Consider the following 16,640-nt stretch of genomic DNA (forward strand, 5'->3'; position numbering starts at 1 on the left):
AGTGAGGTTTTTACTCACGAAAGCTTATGCCCAAATAAATCTGTTAGTCTTTAAGGTGCCACCAGACTCTTTGTTGTTTTTACTGATGCACAGATTTCTTTGGTCAGGGAAAGCATAGTCAGACATGCTCCCTTGGGAGAACGCAGAACTCCTAGCATTGGGATGATACAAATTCACTTTACCTTTGGCTAAAGTACCCGTGGAGGGGGAAGCTCTGGAGCGAACACTGAAAGTTGGGCTGCTGGACAGTATTCCAACAGCACTTCTTGTCTATATCTAAATCGGTTAATATAGTAACTTGCAGTAAAAAGGAATATTGTTTTGTGATCTCAGAAGAAAACTGTACAGACAACAAAACAGGGGGAAAGGGACAGCCCCAGCCCCAGCCCCAGCCCCAGCCCAGCAGGAGAAATCAATGTGCTTTCAGGTGTGGGAAGGGCCAAGGTAAGCTCCTGCATAGCACAGGCGAGTAGCTAGCATACAGAGTTAAAGGGGGAGGAGTTATTCCCTGTAACTTGGAGAGGCTGTTCAGGTTGTCTATAGCTGGGGCTTTGAAGATGAGAAAGCATCTGTGGTTACATCCTTAAGGGGACCCCAGTGAGGGGAAACAGGGAAAGATTTTTCTGAAGAGGAAGGGGGATTGTACAGGGAAGCATCCATGGGGAAAGATAAAAGCCCTGAGAAACCTTACAAGAACTGGTTGTGCCTGTCCAGCACCATGGGGAGTTCATGTTGCTAGCACATGATTATGCTTTTGCTGGTCATTTCAGGGCATGAAGAACCTATGATAGGTTAAAGAATAATTTTTTATTGGCCAGGGACACAGAATGATGTGGGAGACTATTGTGGGTCTTGTGAATTATGTCAAACGAGAGAGACCTGCAGAACCCAAGAAGTCTCTGTACATTCCTTGCCTTTGATACATGAGGCATTTTATAGGATAGCATTTTGTGGGTCTTATGCCATGTCCTACCCAAAGGCAGAAAAAAACATATCTTGCTGATAGTGGATTTTGCCACTAGATACTCCAAAGCAGTTGCTCTAACTAAAATAGAGGCTGATTCTGTGGTGAAAGCCCTTTTCACTATTTTTAACTGAGTGGGTTTCCCTAAAGAGATTTTATCAGATTGTAAGTCAAATTTCATGTCCCAGCTATTCAAGTTGTGTGGAGTGAAACAACTAAAGGACTCCCCATATCACCCAGAAACAAATGGTGTGGTGGAGAGGTTCAATGGGACACTGAAATCAATGTTGGGAATGTATGTGAACAAAAGAGCCAGTGATTGGGATGAAATGTTACCCTATATGTTATTTGCTTATAGGGAGATTCCCTGAGAATCCATGGGGTTTGCCCCATTTGACTTTCTATACAGCAGGAAAGTGAGAGGACCCTAAGTCTCATCGGGGACTCCAGGGAAGAGGACACTGAGGCAGAGGGGGAACCAGTAACTGAATATGTATAGGTTTTAGGGTAGCAGCTTGTTAGTCTCTAAGGTGCCACAAGTACTCCTGTTCTTTTTGAATATGTATAGAGGTTCAGGAAGGAGTTAAAAGACATGATGGGGACATGTCAGGGAAGCCAATCCAAACAAAAGACATGGTATGATAAACATACTTGTAAACATTCTTTTGAAGTAAGCGACTTGGAACTGGTGCTTATCTCTGTGAAAAAATACAAAATGCAGAACTCATGGGAGGGACCTTTTGAAGTGGTAGAAGAGGTGACTGAATGTACATATCATGTTAAAAGACCGCAGAGTAAAGCTATCCCACAGCCCGTGCATGTGAATAGGCTTAAAGGTCATCACAGTAGGGAAGCCATAGTAAACATGATTTGTTGTGTTGAAGGGGAAACTACCAAGTCACACCTCATTGCTTTGATGGCTGAATGCCAAAATGACTCATCACTTGACGGTATTGAAAATATGCAGTGAGTTAACCCTAATTGAAAAGGGAGTACTGTCTGTGCTACAAACACACAAGTGTTTTCCACCAAGCCAGGAAGGAGTTACGCGATGACCCATAAGATCATCAAAGAGGACTCACTGTTGGCACTCAGCCAGGCATCCCGTACCACTGGCAAGGTACAAGAGCAAATTCACCCTAAGGGCTAGTCTACACTGGCAACGTTAAAGCACTGACAACAGTTTTTTCACACCCCTGAGCAAGAAAGTTGCAGTGCTGTAAAGTGCCAGTGTAGACAAGCCCTCAGAAATTCAAAACATGATGCACCTGGAAGTGATTAAAGAATCTGAGAGTTCCTGGGCGCTTCCAGTTCTCTTGGTCCCCAAGAAAGTTAACTTTGTAAGATTTTGTGTTGATTGTAGGATACTCAGTGCTGTCACTAGTCCAGATACTTATTGTATTCCCAGAATTGATGATATACTGGATATTTTGCCAAAGTTAGATATCTTAGCATGTTTGACCTTGTGAAAGGTTATTGGCAGATCACTTTATATGAAGATGCACAGAATCTGCTTTTATTACTGATATGGGGCTGTATGAATTCAAAATGTAACCATCTGAGTTAATGAATGTAATAGCCACTTTTCAGAGGCTGGTCAACTAAGTGTTATATGGATTACAGAACTTCACAAGAGTATGTTGACGATGTTGTAATCTTTAGCAACTCTTGGTCTGATCACAAGAAATACTTGGGGATTGTACTGTTAAAGCTCAAAGAGACAGGCCTAACTGTAAAAGCCTCTAAGTGTAAGATAGAAATAGCAAAGATTCCTCCTTTGGGTCTGCCCTGGCCTGGCTGAGAGCATCCACAACTACATGTTACTTTCCATGTTTATTGTGAACTGTGAATGTATATTCAGGCACTTTGTGAATCCATTTCCACAGGCAACTTTCTGGGTTGCTGCTTTGCAAGGAGCCACTGCAGGGCACCGTGGTCTGTGTACACTGTGAATTCTGTACCCAGTAAATATGGAAAACAGGACTTGAGGGCCTCCACAATAGCTACACACCAAGTTCTGTAGCCAAAGACTTGGGTTCCCTTGGTGGGATGATTTAGCTGGGGGTTGGTCCTGCTTTTAGCAGGGGGTTGGACTAGATGACCTCCTCAGGTCCATTCCAACCCTGTGTGACAGACCCAGACCAGTGGGTCTGGTAGAGGGCAAATATACTGGTCACTGGATGAGTAGTTTTTTGTTCCCTGAGTGACCAGAGCAGAGGCTGCACTAGAGTAATCAGGAACCTGCTAGAACCAGTTAAGGCAGGCAGGCTAATTAGGACATCTGGAGCCAATTAAGAAGAAGCTGCTAGAATCAATTAAAGCAGGCTAATCAGGGCACCTGGGTTTTAAAAAGGAGCTTACTTCAGTTTGTGGTGTGAGTGTGAGGAGCTGGGAGCAAGAGGGGCAAGGAGCTGAGAGTGAGTGCTGCTGGAGGACTGAGGAGCACAAGTGTTATCAGACACCAGGAGGAAGGTCCTGTGGTGAGAATAAGAAAGGTGTTTGCAGGAGGCCATGGGGAAGTAGCCCAGGGAGTTGTAGCTGTCATGCAGCTGTTACAGGAGGCACTATAGACAGTTGCAGTCCACAGGGCCCTGGGCTGGAGTAGAGGGCAGGCCTGGGTTCCCCCCAAACCTCCCAATTGACCTGGACTGTGGGTTCTTCCAGAGGGGAAGGTCTCTGGGCAGTTCCCCAACCCACATGGTGAATCTCTGAGGCAAGAAAATCTGCCAATAAGCGCAGGACCCACCAAGTTAGAGGAGGAACTTTGTCACACCTGATATTCTATGATTCATTTACTTTGCAACCTCCAAAAAACACTCATCTGCACCAATTGAGATCATTAATTTGTTCAAGTGCAAATCGGACAGCAATCTGTGGGGCATCACAGGTTAACATGAATGGATAGGATGGATCCAGGAATTTAAGCACAGCATGGTTTAGAAGTCCTTCTTTCAGTGACTCAAACACTTTTGGTATTGCTCTGTCCAGACAAAATCACTCTTAGTTACCTGCAGAGGCCTAAAAACCACTGTACCTCCTCCAAACTTTCCAGTCCTTTCTAACATTCAGAGTCTGGGGTTGGGGTTCCAACCATATGTTGGACTATATGTCCTAGGAAGGTGATGGAGCTCTTTGCAAACTGACATTTGTTTCCTGCAAGTTTAAAACCTGATTTCTTTAAAAGCTTCACAATCCTCCCCAGTCCTACCTGATGTTCCTCCCACATTTTGAAGAAACAAATGAAATCATCTACATATGTGAAGATGTCTTCAGTTCTCAAAACTTGGGTTAGATCATTTTCTACCCTCTGAAATGTCCCTGGTGCATCCCTAAGTCTGAAAGGCATTCTGAAGAACTGAAACACCCCATAAGGTTTCAGAAAGTCAGTTTTATCCCAGTTTCAGATGCCACTTTAATCTGATGAGATCGAGATACACTAGTTTTGATTTGGTAATCGTTTGCTCCTGACATTTTATCCAGGGTGTCTGCTGTGTGCAGAAGTGGGTAACTATTCTGAACTGTCAGTGAATTAAATCTCCTGTGGTCAATGCATATCCTCAAATTTCCATTGGGCTTATGTCTACAGGTTGATCCTCACGGGTATTATTGCATGATGACCTGGCTTCACCACAACTTTATTCTGAACCACCAGAGGGAGCAATTCCTCTCTGTCATCCTGCAGGCATGGTAGAGATACCTGTAAGGCCCCAAGAATTGCGCTCTAGTGTCCACACTTCCCCCTACTCCTTTCCAGCAGGAGTGTCTGAATATTGTCCTGGGACAAGTGTGTTTTACTAACATCCCACAGTTTTCGTAATTTTCTCAGATGAAATCCACTCCCAATACAACAGCACTCAATATATTGGTCAAAACAACAAAAGTCTATTTAGTATGCAGACACCCCAAGTTCAGTGGGAGCGGTATTTCTTCTGTTATCTGCAGTGGATGATGATTAATAGTCACCAGTTTAACTCCTGCAATTTACATTTTCTTCCTTTTAGCAATGGATGGTCACTGTTGCCATCACTTCTGCTGCTGAATCTGCCCCATCCAATACTGCTTGCAGGGATGATCCTGCTACCAGCAGCCTTCATTCACAAGTGCCTGCTACTCCTTCTTGGCATTATCTAGTAACTTGTCCATAAACTTTGACATTGTGTCCCAATTTGAAAAAGTTTAGCAAGTGAAAAGAGCTTGACAGTTTGCAGTTCTGAAATGCAAACCTGAGGATGAATAAACCTTTCCCCAAATAAATCTAGTGTCCTTGCATCTCTATTTTTAGAAGTAGATGTAGACTGGCCTTGTCTTCCCTTCTTATTTAATCATCACTACTAACGTTCCTGGGGTTGAGTGTGAATAAAAATACTTATGACCCTGGGAAGGAACTTGGTATCTCTTCTCCATTCTTTTGGCAGTGGGTGGCAGAGAGGAAGGAGTTTGCCAAAGGATTCTGAGTCGCTCTAAAATGGCTTCATTAATGGGTTAAAATGACTCTAGCAGGTCCTGCAGTATATAAAATATCCACTAACTTATGTGGATTAAATTAAACCAGTTCCATCTGTCTACTTGGGGAGCTCGGGACCTTTTCATAAACTCTTGTTATGTCTTTTAATCATCAGAAACCAGGAAGGATGATTCAGAAACTGGAGAATATGAAGAAGTGTTTATTCAGTGGTGGCAGCATAGTATCCACATGTTTTAATGGCTGCAGAACCTCCCTCCCAGACAGGCCCCATATTGGAGGTGTAAGTTCTGCTGCTTGCTTGGTACCTGGATTGGTACCAGGATCAGTATCAGGTAGAATGGAGACTTAGCAGTAGGGAGGGTCTAGGAGATGAGGACCTGGAGTCTGGAGGGCTATCCTATGGAGTCCAAAAAAACAATTGCTGGATATGGAACAAAGACTGAACCCCAAGACATTCTGTCACTGGACCTGCGCCTAAGAGATTGAGCTCACGGCACTGGCAATCTACACAAGGATGAATGAAGGGAAACCTCAGACCTTCTGTAATGGGATCTCAGTGTGTAAGATCCCACTTCCGACTCCAACAAGGAGAAGTATAGTCTGAGGGCCAAGACCCTGTAGTACTGGGTGGTGGTGTAGGAGGCTGGGACCTGGATCGATGAGAAGTAGGTGGTACAGGGAAGCATCTGCAGCTTTCCTGATGATGGTACTGTTCATCTGTCCAGCTGAACAGCAGAGCTTTTGACTACTGTTACTGAAAACCAGTGGTGCTGTGTTGGTACCAAGGATGATATAGGTACTGAAGCTTGCATCACAGGAAGGCTGGAACCTCGATGTCTTGCAGCAAAGGTGAGTCTGGAACTGAGAGGCAAAGGAGGTCCCTGACCACCACACATGCCTCAGACATTGTCAATACCAAGAAGGTGGAATGCACTGAAGTGTGCACAAAGATGAAGTTGATGTCATAGAAGGTCCCAGCAATGGAGTTGAACTTGACAATACTGAAGTTAGTGCCAGAGTCAAGGACTCCACATTGCTAGTTGAAGTGTGCTGTACCCAGGACTGCCTAGCTAGTGCAGTGCTCTAACCTTAGTCTCCACCTTTCTTTCATGAGACTCTTGCCCTCCTGGATGAAGAGGACTTCTTCTGGCTAGAAGAGTACAAAGCACCTGATTTCTTCTGCCATTTGTGTGGTAGGGGAAAAAGAAAATGGTGTCTTCTCTCTGGCTCCCTCTGATGAGGGGATAGGGCCAAGTTTGGCGGTGCGCTCCTTGACAGGGTAGAGTCTGAGTCCCTGTGTACTGAGTGGCTGGGTTCCAATTGGAGTGCAGAGCAGCTTCTATATGGAGCCCTACTTTCCTAGACTTCTTCATTCTGGTCTTAAACCCCCTGCAGATAAAGCACCGATGCCTAAGGCATCCTTCTCCCAAACACGTTAAACAATGAGAGTGAGGATTGTTGACTGGAATAGACTTGTTACAGCCAGAACAGCTCTTACACCCTCGAGACTTAGGCATGTCTCGGTACCAAGCTTGAAAAGCTCCAAACAAAACAAACCTAGCAAAAATTTGTCAAAAATAATAGTTACATTAAACTAACCTAACTATATACAACAATAACTTTTAGGGAAAAAATCTCTTTTAAGAGAAAGGGAAAGGAGTGTGATAAGCACACACATTCCGATTACTGATCACAGGTGGTGAGAAAGAACTGAGAGGGATTGGGGCAACTTCATCCTTTATACCTTCGGCTGACAGCATGAGTTTGCAGAAGGCACATGAATGCCCTGATGGACATTACTACAGGAAAAAAATCTCCAGCTTTGATGCACTGGGTGTGCACACACCTGAAGTGGAATGGCCTTGTGCAACACATCTCAAAGAAGAATGAAGGATATATAATTCCCATAGAACTTGGATTGATAACAATCACAGAAAATTATGTATTACATATAAATTGTGCCTATTTTACTTTAGCTATACTAATCTTCTTTCAAATATTTAGTATATTAAATGGCTTCTAGTAAGGCTTCTAGTGTGAAAAAAATCATGTCTTACCTGCTAATTTTTTTTCTATACTATAATATGTCTGGCAACCTCCACTACTGTGTTATATTACTTCCACTGAGAAAAATATGAAGGCAGCTCATAGCTGTCATCATGGAAACAGATTCCCCCATTTCCCATGGTTGCAGACAATACTTTCCATAGCATAACTGAGTTACTGAAAACAACCAAGGCCAAACTCAACAGTCATCAAATTAAAGTCTTATTCATTTATTGATATTCCCCTCATTTCTGTATCCTCTCTCTCTCTAACTACATTTCATAAGAAGAGTGAGACAGACAAATCTAGTAGAAAATCAATTAGAATGTAAGCCGATTTTTTTTTTCCTCTCTCTTCTAAACTGGTATGTCTGGTAATCCTCCACAACTGAGAAATAACCAGCAGTGATACATTCCCTAAAGAATGAGGGCAGAGAAGTAAGATAATGGAATAGGAGAAAAAGAATAATTAAAATGATCCATCTCCTGGTCCCTGCTGAAGAGAAGGATTAAATTATTGCTCTAGTACAGCATACAACACTATTAATTTGAATGACCTAATTGCCAAGACTGTGATATGAAGTTTTCAGTTTTTGGAGAAGATGTGAAGACTGGCCTACTTAGATACCCTGCAGTTTCCTTCCAGTATAGGTGAATCTTTTTCAGCTGAGAATCTGCCATGGACATGGAAGAGTGGGCTTGCAGATTCTGGAGAGAAATCAGACTTCTGGACTTGTAAACCTCCATTATGCACTGTTTATCCATCCGGTGAGAGTGGCTGCAGCTGCTTTCTTTTCATGACCATGTGTGTTCTAGGTAATAAATAGGAAGAAGGATGTTCTTTGAGGATTTGGGAAGAATGATAGAACGATGTCCTAAGGCCTGTGAAGTCTTGTTGGCAGTTTGGAATGATTCTTGTTTAAATATTTGATAAAAATACAGCTTTATTAGATTGAAAAATAGAGGGACATTGTGTTTACATCAAGTATTTCACCCATTAATGCCTGGAACACATTAGTCTATTAATATTCCAGGTGAAAATTCCCTCAATCCTATTAGGTCCAATTCTTTTTATAGCCATGAAAAAACGCACTATATGAGGCTGGATAATACAAGCTGGTATATAAATTTAGGGCTAATATCTCCAACTTTAAGAATTGAGGCCAAAATCCAAGCTGTGCTAGTGGAATTCTAGAATATCTGTTGTTCTTGCTCTAATCAGATCCATAAGGACTCTACATCACAGTAAATGAGAGGAGACATCCTGTTCAGAAAGTATGTAAACTGGATAGTGAACACACTGTCTCTCTGAAACTGGCAGCACTGCCTGACAACTCTGGAGCAGTGGCTCGTGGCTGACTTGGTCCACAGCCACAGCTTAGATGGATAGTGAGGGGTTGAGATGGAGTCTATATGACCAGAATGTTGGGGGCATTGGGAGAAAGCAGCAACACCAGTAGTTTAGAACATTTGGTGCAGGAGTATGTAGTGCAAAGCAAGTAGTGAGTGAGGTAGCAAGATCAGGCTGGTACAGAGGGCACCTGTTAGGATGGGAGTGGTGGTTGCAGCATCAGCAGCAAGTGGAGTCAAGGATCCAGCAGGGGAAAGTGAGCAGTGGAGCCCTGAGAGGTGCTGCTGGAGTACGAGTCCCGTCCCACTTCAACACGCTGGATGATTTAACTGGAGGTGAGAGTGGTGGTCATTCCAGTTGAATATTAGCTACTAATGGAGAATTGACTAGTGGGGCCAGTGCAGGCAGGGCCCTCAGAGTTGCCAAAGCAAAGTCAGTAAGGGAAGTTGCAGGCATAGGCGCCAACTCCATGGGTGCTCTGGGGCTGAAGCATCCATGGAAAGAAATGGTGGGTGCTGAGCACATACCAGCAGCTCCCCCCTCCCTCCCATTGCCTCCCTCCCACCATGGATCAGCTGTTTCAGCAATGTGCAAGAGGTGCTTGGGGAAGGCAGAGGAGCAAGGGTGGGGTGCGCTCGAGGAAGGAATGGGGCTGGAAGAGATGGGGCGGGAAGAGACAGGACGGGGTGGGGCCTTGGGGGAAGGGGCTGAGTGGGGGTGGGGCCTGGGGCAGAGGGGGGGCATCCAGCACCCCCTGGCACAGTAGAAAGTGGACGCCTCTGGTTGCAGGGGTTTGGGACTCTCTTGCCATGAGGCAGAAGGCAAAGTGGTCAAGACATCAGTTGTGCTTGAACTATGTGTATGTATGAGATTTCCTTCCCCTGTTGATAATCTGTTAGGCAGTTCTGATAATGCCTCTTTCTCTTCATCCCTTTTGGTTTGGGAAATTTTGGTGTGTTTAGGGTATGTGGGCTCTGGGCTGCTCCTGTGGAGGCAGAAGTCAATCTAATGCCAGGAGAGTGGTGAAGAGTCCACACAGTCACAGAATGAGGAATCACTCAGGAAGCAGTTGCAGTAGCGGAGAGCAGGTAGTATATATGTGCTTGTGTGAATCTTGTGTGACTCTAATTAAAGGACATGGACAAAGAGGGTCCAAGCAGATCCAGTTTCAGCTGAGATTATTCTAATATGACGACAAGCTAAAAGGTGTAGTCATACAGCCTCTGTTGGACTCATCCTTTTCCACCTTTGGTCCAACTAAAATTATAGACTTCATAACCCCTTATATCCATGGCGAGGGAGGTCCTGCAGAGGCCCAGACATTATCTCCCATTAAAATCTTGACTGTGTCCTGTATACCAGCTCCCACTCTATTATTTTTGGCAGAGGTAGTTAAGGGAGTTATAGAGTTCACTTTACTTGACAGACCCTCTGCTTCACCAATTTTATCATTAGGTACTTGTCCTGCCTATACCTTGAGTTCTCTGGTTCATTATTCGATTCATAACTTTAAGCAAGGACCAGCTAAGGGGGAGAAGGGGATAGCTCAGTGGTTTGAGCATTGGCCTGTGTGATGAACTGGGACTGTTCTTGCTGGAGTGCGGGAAGCAGGCTGGAGAGATGGCTGGGAGGCAGAGATGGCTCTGACCCCCCAAAGGGGGGTGGGCTGGCATGCCCTGGGACCCCAAGCTGGACCTAACTGAGGGGGGCCCTGTTGTCTGTGCCTGCAAGACCTGTCTTGGACTGTATTCCTGTCATCCAAATAAACCTTCTGCTTTACTGGCTGGCTGAGAGTCATGGTGAATCGCAGGAAGCCGGGGGTGCAGGGCCCTGAGGCCCCCACTACTCCGTGACAGCCTGCTAAACCCAGGGTTGTGAGTTCAATCCCTGATGGGGCCATTTAGGGAACTGGGGGTAAAAATCTGTCTGGGGATTGGTCCTTCTTTAAGCAGGGGGTTAGACTAGATGATCTCCTGAGGTCCCTTCCAACCCTGATATTCTATAATGCCTCCTGTGAATCACAGACTGGATAACCCTCTCATTATAAAGTGTCTAACAGACACTTAGATCTTCCTTTCATACATACCCTGAGAATGTTCATTCCCCATGATCCCTACATGGAAAAAATACTGCTTCTTCACCAGGAATTTAGCAGAGCCTGTTCTCCACTGTGAGCACTGTCTATAGGCAAGTTAAGAGATATGCTGTTTAAAGGCATTTCAGAAATAAAAGAATCTTTATTTGATTTCAAGGTTATGCTGGGAATGCAGTGATTATGGCAGGTTTGGCAAGAGTCCAACAATTCTAAGGGCTGGTCCACACTCACCCCCCAGTTCGAACTAAGATACGCAACTTCAGCTACATGAATAACATAGCTGAAGTCAAAGTACCTTAGTTCGAAATACAAGGTACTTACCATGGGTCCACATGCGGCAGGCAGGCTCCCCCGTCGACTGCGCGTACTCCTCTCGCAGAGCAGGAGTACCAGCATCAACGGCGAGCACTTCCAGGATCAATTTATCACGTCTAGACAAGACACGATAAATCGATCCCAGAAGACCGATTGCTTACCGCCGAACCCGGAGGTAAGTATAGACGTACCCTAAGAGAAGTATTTCCCCAAAGTGCTCTCATTAGTATCTGCTAACCCAAACAGGATATTTGGCACCCCCTCTGTTCCAGAACATCTAGATGACACTGGTATTGGATCTATGTCCATCAATACTGAGCCTGGTACATCTGCAAATGTTATGGCAACTCTATTCCTTCTGTATCTCTGAAGTTAGTAAGCAGCAGCATGAGTCTCCACACATTGCTTCATCCTCTCAACCTGGTTTAATTTAAAGTACCCATGATCTAAAACTAAGAAATTCTAAGCACTTCTGGTTTGTGGCCCTGGTTTTTAAAAAGGTCTCTAGGGTGAAGGCTGAGTCAAGGTCTGTTTGCAACACCATCTGTGTGTGTTACTGGAACAAGCAGTGTTTTATTCTCTACCCAGAAACCAGATTTTAAAGGTAACAAGGTTTTCTAATTTCAGTTCTCAAGAAAGAGGAGAGTGTAAAGACTTGTGGGCAGTGAAGAAAATCCAGATTTTGAGAGCTCTTCTTAGCTAGAGAGGCTATCTGATAGAAAAGGTCAAAAGGATGCAGTCTAGAAATCATTTTTGTTCCTTTTAACAACAAAATAAATGTTCAGGTCACCCAAGCAAAACCAGTTGGGCTATATCCCATTTTTTGCCAAACGACCTGGCCTCAGACCCTGTTGTTCAGGATCTATAAACCATCCAGAAGGTTGAAGATCACAATCCTGGGAGAATTAGGTCTAATCACAAAGCTAATGGTGCAGTTTTTCATGGCAATTCTTCCATTGAAGCCCTAGAAAGGGAGGTAGATTGACTAGATAGGCCTGATAGTAAAACCTCTATCAAAAGTATGTCATGTAATACTGCTAGCCTTAAAAGTAAATCCTAGGATTTGGATGTTAGGAATAATGTATTTGTTTGATTTAGTTTTCCTCCAAGAAACCTGACTTTCAAAGGATGAGTCCTTATATCTACAGAACTTTCAATCCTTTTAAAAAGGAGGTGTTGCACATGCAAAGAGAGAGACTGGCCTTTCTTGCTTCTACGAAGTTAAGTGTCATAACTTGAATGTTAACACCTGGTAACCTATTTGTAGGCCAATCGTATTATTTTCACAGATAAATCTATTCTATTACCATTAATGTTCAATTTCCCACTTTGCGCTTTCCTTTCTACGAGTCTTTATGGGCAGAGCTTGAATCTTTTATTGACCTGTTAATTCAGAATATTTCTATCAGAAATCTTTGCTCTTTTGGGAGATTTTATTGCCCAACTGTGTTCTGAGGATATTCTTTTCCTCCAACTCAGTTAATGGGATGTTATCTTCACTTCCTTCATGACATTCTAAAGACAAAGTGAGAAATTCCTCAGGCTATACTACTGAGGGGAAAATCTCTGACAATGGTGCAAGCGGCGTGCACACACCTAACATGGAACGGACATGAGCAAGCACTCAAAGTAGAACTGAAGCATTTCAGAGAATGCTACCAGGGAGATCTTGGGCTTTAATCACTTCCCAAATCAAGCTTTGCCTCACAGAGCTCTTAGGAGCCAGTTAATTCACACCTGCCATCCTATGACCCAGAACTAGAAGCTCAACTCTGACAAGACTCCACTATGGGGATCTGACTGTTGGAACTCTGGGGTCCTGACTGGTTCCCTGCTTCTATTTAAACAAAGCACAGGAACAGGAAATTGTCCATGCAACGGGGTTTCTCCTGCTTAGGACTGCATCCCTTGCACTACTTGCTCCTACTGCCTGACTCTGGTCTCCTGGTAATGTGACCCTGCCTGTCTCCTGACATCTGATTCTCGGTTTGCCCTCAGGCATATCTCAGACTCTGATCTCCTGGTATCTGACCTGACCTGGGTCCTGACTCCTGCTCAGACCATTAGGTCAGAGCTCCCATGTCCCAGTTGTGACATGGTATTACTGCTATTTCTTCTTACAGATGTTTTGCACAGATTTCCTCAGGATGGTGAAGGGGAAGGAAGACGTTGAGTAGGTGGCCCTAGCTAAAACATCTGCAAGGTTTTGTTACAAGAGTGTGGTTGTAGTGCAGAGAAAACATAACAGATTATCAGACATTCCCTCAGTATGCTTGACGAGGTGGGGGTATTTCTGAACATGCAACAACACTAGCATTCCTGTAGTAGCCTGAATAATTTCTGCCTTCTCCAGTACCTATCAGAAACACCAAGACTGACAGGTATATTGTGAAATGTAGTTTAATGTTAACCTGCAGAACACAGGCAAAAGTCCTCATTCCACTACCATTAACAACATACCTATATAGTGTAGTTGTCTGTATATTGTTATCTTGTTGATGGCTTGTTTTGTTGCTGAGAATATCCAACTCTTTGCACAATAGGATTATTTATGATCATTCTAAATTTTACCCAGATAGTATTTTGAATGAAAAACATCTAGATAGCAGGCAATGTTCTGGCTATTTGTATCCTGCATGCATTCTGCAAAAACTGGGAATGTGTTCCTAGGTCTTTAAGGAAGATATATAAATATTTTTGTTGACCATTATTATATAAGCTCTTAGGAGATGTAGCTAATGGTCATAATTAATATTAATTTTATCTTTTGATATTTTATATAGCAACTATTACTAAGAAGTTCTACATCTTAAGGTACTTCCAAGGATTCAGAATTGTGACAGTGTCCTATAGCAGCACATTGATACTGGTTATGGAACAGCAAAGGATGTTAATACAGATATTTTAATTCAGCTCAACAGTTCTGAATCTCTCACTATATACAGTTATTCTGTTTAGATTCCTTTTTCTTTTTGTTGTTTGATGGATTGACTTTGATTCTTGAATGAATGCTTTAGAGGGAAGCTATTAAAACGGGAGAAGTTCTAATCTTTATTATGGAACAACAATAATTGAAGCTGGTTTCCTATTATCCAGACTTTCTCACGAAAAAGAACCCAATCTCCTGAAATTTCACTTGTCACATGTCATCACAGGGTAGAATTCTGTGAAATCTGGGGGGGGAGGGGGCGGAATCAAGTGATTTAGTTGGGGATTGGTCCTGCTTTGAGCAGGGGGTTGGACTAGATGACCTCCTGAGGTCCCTTTCAACCCTGATATTCTATGATTCTATCTCATCTGGGAATTCCTTTAGCTGATGAAGCAATTTTGCACTTTTGACTTCTTTCTAACTCAGGGACGTCAAGTCCCAGCCAATAGTTCTGTCCACTACAAGTTTAAAACATCTCCTTAGTGACACTCCACTTCTCCTGGTGTATTGCTGATATATGCTTTGTCCATGCTAGTACATTGCAATAACAGGAGGAATGTCGTGCCAAGCCCACTGAAAAAAAGAACACTTCTTTCCTGTTGAACTAGGAACATCTGTTCAGATAAGCCATTGTAGCTTATATTTGATGTGACTAGTATTTAGTGGCCTGTCAATAAAAGGCTGAAATTCCACCAGAGCTAAACTAATTGTTCTTAACTCTAGCAGATTTATTATGCTCTGAGTTCTTTCCTGACCTGACCACTGGTTGGGGACCAGGGTCTTCTCACTCATGTTGATCAAACTCATGGGTTTTGAACTTCATAATGACCATCTGGGCAGCTTGCTGGACTCTTAGACACAAGATGTCCAAACATGAAAAAGGAGATACAGTCAGTACAAGGATTTCCATTAACATTTAGAAAGAAGGTTAGAGACCAAAAGGAAGAATTTTGTCCTAGTAGTATTCATTTTGGTAACACAAATTAAATTAACATCCATAAGGATGGAGGCAGGGACAAAAAGGGATGTGGAGAATAAAAACATCCACAAGATCTGTTGGTGTAAGGCAATCCCCAGTGGAAAGAGATGCTAATGTGGATGCCAGGGTTTCCATCCTAAATTTATCTTCCTGGTGCTCTTGTTTAATGATCTGAAGGGCTTGTACAGTTCAAAGTCCCCAGTTCTTATTGTGGACCTCCTATGCCTATAAGAGAGTACAGAATTATACTAATCTCCATGAAAGAAGTATTTGCTTTCTGATTCCTGTCTGTTGGAGAACACTGCTCATGTTGTTGTTCTTAGGGGGCCTGTGGAGTTTGCTGTTATTTTATTAATTATAACAATTATTATTGTTGTATTCCAGTAGCTTTTTCAGGCTCTAACTGATATCAGGGTGCCATTGTGTTAGGTGTTACATATGCACATAATAATAAAATATCCTTGCTCTGAAGAGCTTTTAATCTGAATAGACAAGACAAAGGGTAGGAGAAAAGGAAATACAATCATTCCCATTTTACAAATGAGGAACTACGACACAGAAAGGTTAAATGTAAGGCCCACGGTCATACAGGAGGTCGGTGAGGCAGCTGGGACTGAACTCAGATCTCCTGATTTACAGTCCAGGACCTTAACTACAAGACCAAACTTTCTTATATTTGATTTGAATGAAGTGTTAGTATGGAGTGACCTCAGCAGAGTATCTCCTGTACCCATCTGTCCCTGATATGCTTAGCCAGATGGGGAGAAAACAGAGTTATCTCTACCTGTTCTCTGGCCCAGGAGGCTATGGTCCAAGTCCTGGGAATCTTTCACAGGTTTGATTGGGATCTGAGGTGCAATCCTCATGAGAGCTCCCCCCTCTAGTAGATCTGCTCCACTGTCTGGCCTTAGATTAGGAGAGTTTCCCCTTAAACTGCTTTTGCCAGAGTTACAGGGAGGTTTCTGCCTTACTACCATTATGAGTAGCTCACAAACCAAAAAAAGCACAATTGACCATATCCTGGTCCAATATTCCTATTTTGTGTTCCCATGCATAATGCAGCTCTAAAGACAGCAGATCTGGGTATTCAACACTTACAAAAATAATGCCACTTACTGAGGTAGTTGAATATAGACTTGCTGGTAGAAGCCTAAGTTTAGACACACCTTTTTAAAAATCTTGTTTTTCTGATTGCTGGGAAACTTCTACTTGTTGAGGCTAGTGTCTTACTACCTCATCAGAAAGAATCACCAACTCCTTCTGGAGGTCTCTGGGGAGGTAATTTCTCATTGGCTTGGCTGGCTCAGCCTGGAGGCCAACAACAAGTTATTTTAACAGAGTAGTGGCCTCAAATTCTATTCGAAAAAACATCTCCTGAGTGCCCTAGTCAGATTTAACTAGAGTAACCAGATGTCCAATTTTATAGGGACAGTCCTGATTTTGGGGGCTTTTTCTTATATAGGCGCTTTTATCCACCACCCCCTGTCCCGATTTTTC

General features: G+C 43.3%; 1 protein-coding gene across 8 annotated transcripts in view; it reads right to left on the reverse strand.

Annotated features, from left to right (window-relative positions):
- STXBP5L (syntaxin binding protein 5 like) overlaps positions 1-16,640 on the reverse strand; it is a 309,553-nt gene that overhangs the window by 144,787 nt on the left and 148,126 nt on the right. The window lies entirely within an intron of this gene.

Source organism: Trachemys scripta, chromosome 1 (genome assembly GCF_013100865.1).
Source record: "Trachemys scripta elegans isolate TJP31775 chromosome 1, CAS_Tse_1.0, whole genome shotgun sequence".
Taxonomy (NCBI): Eukaryota; Metazoa; Chordata; order Testudines; family Emydidae; genus Trachemys; species Trachemys scripta.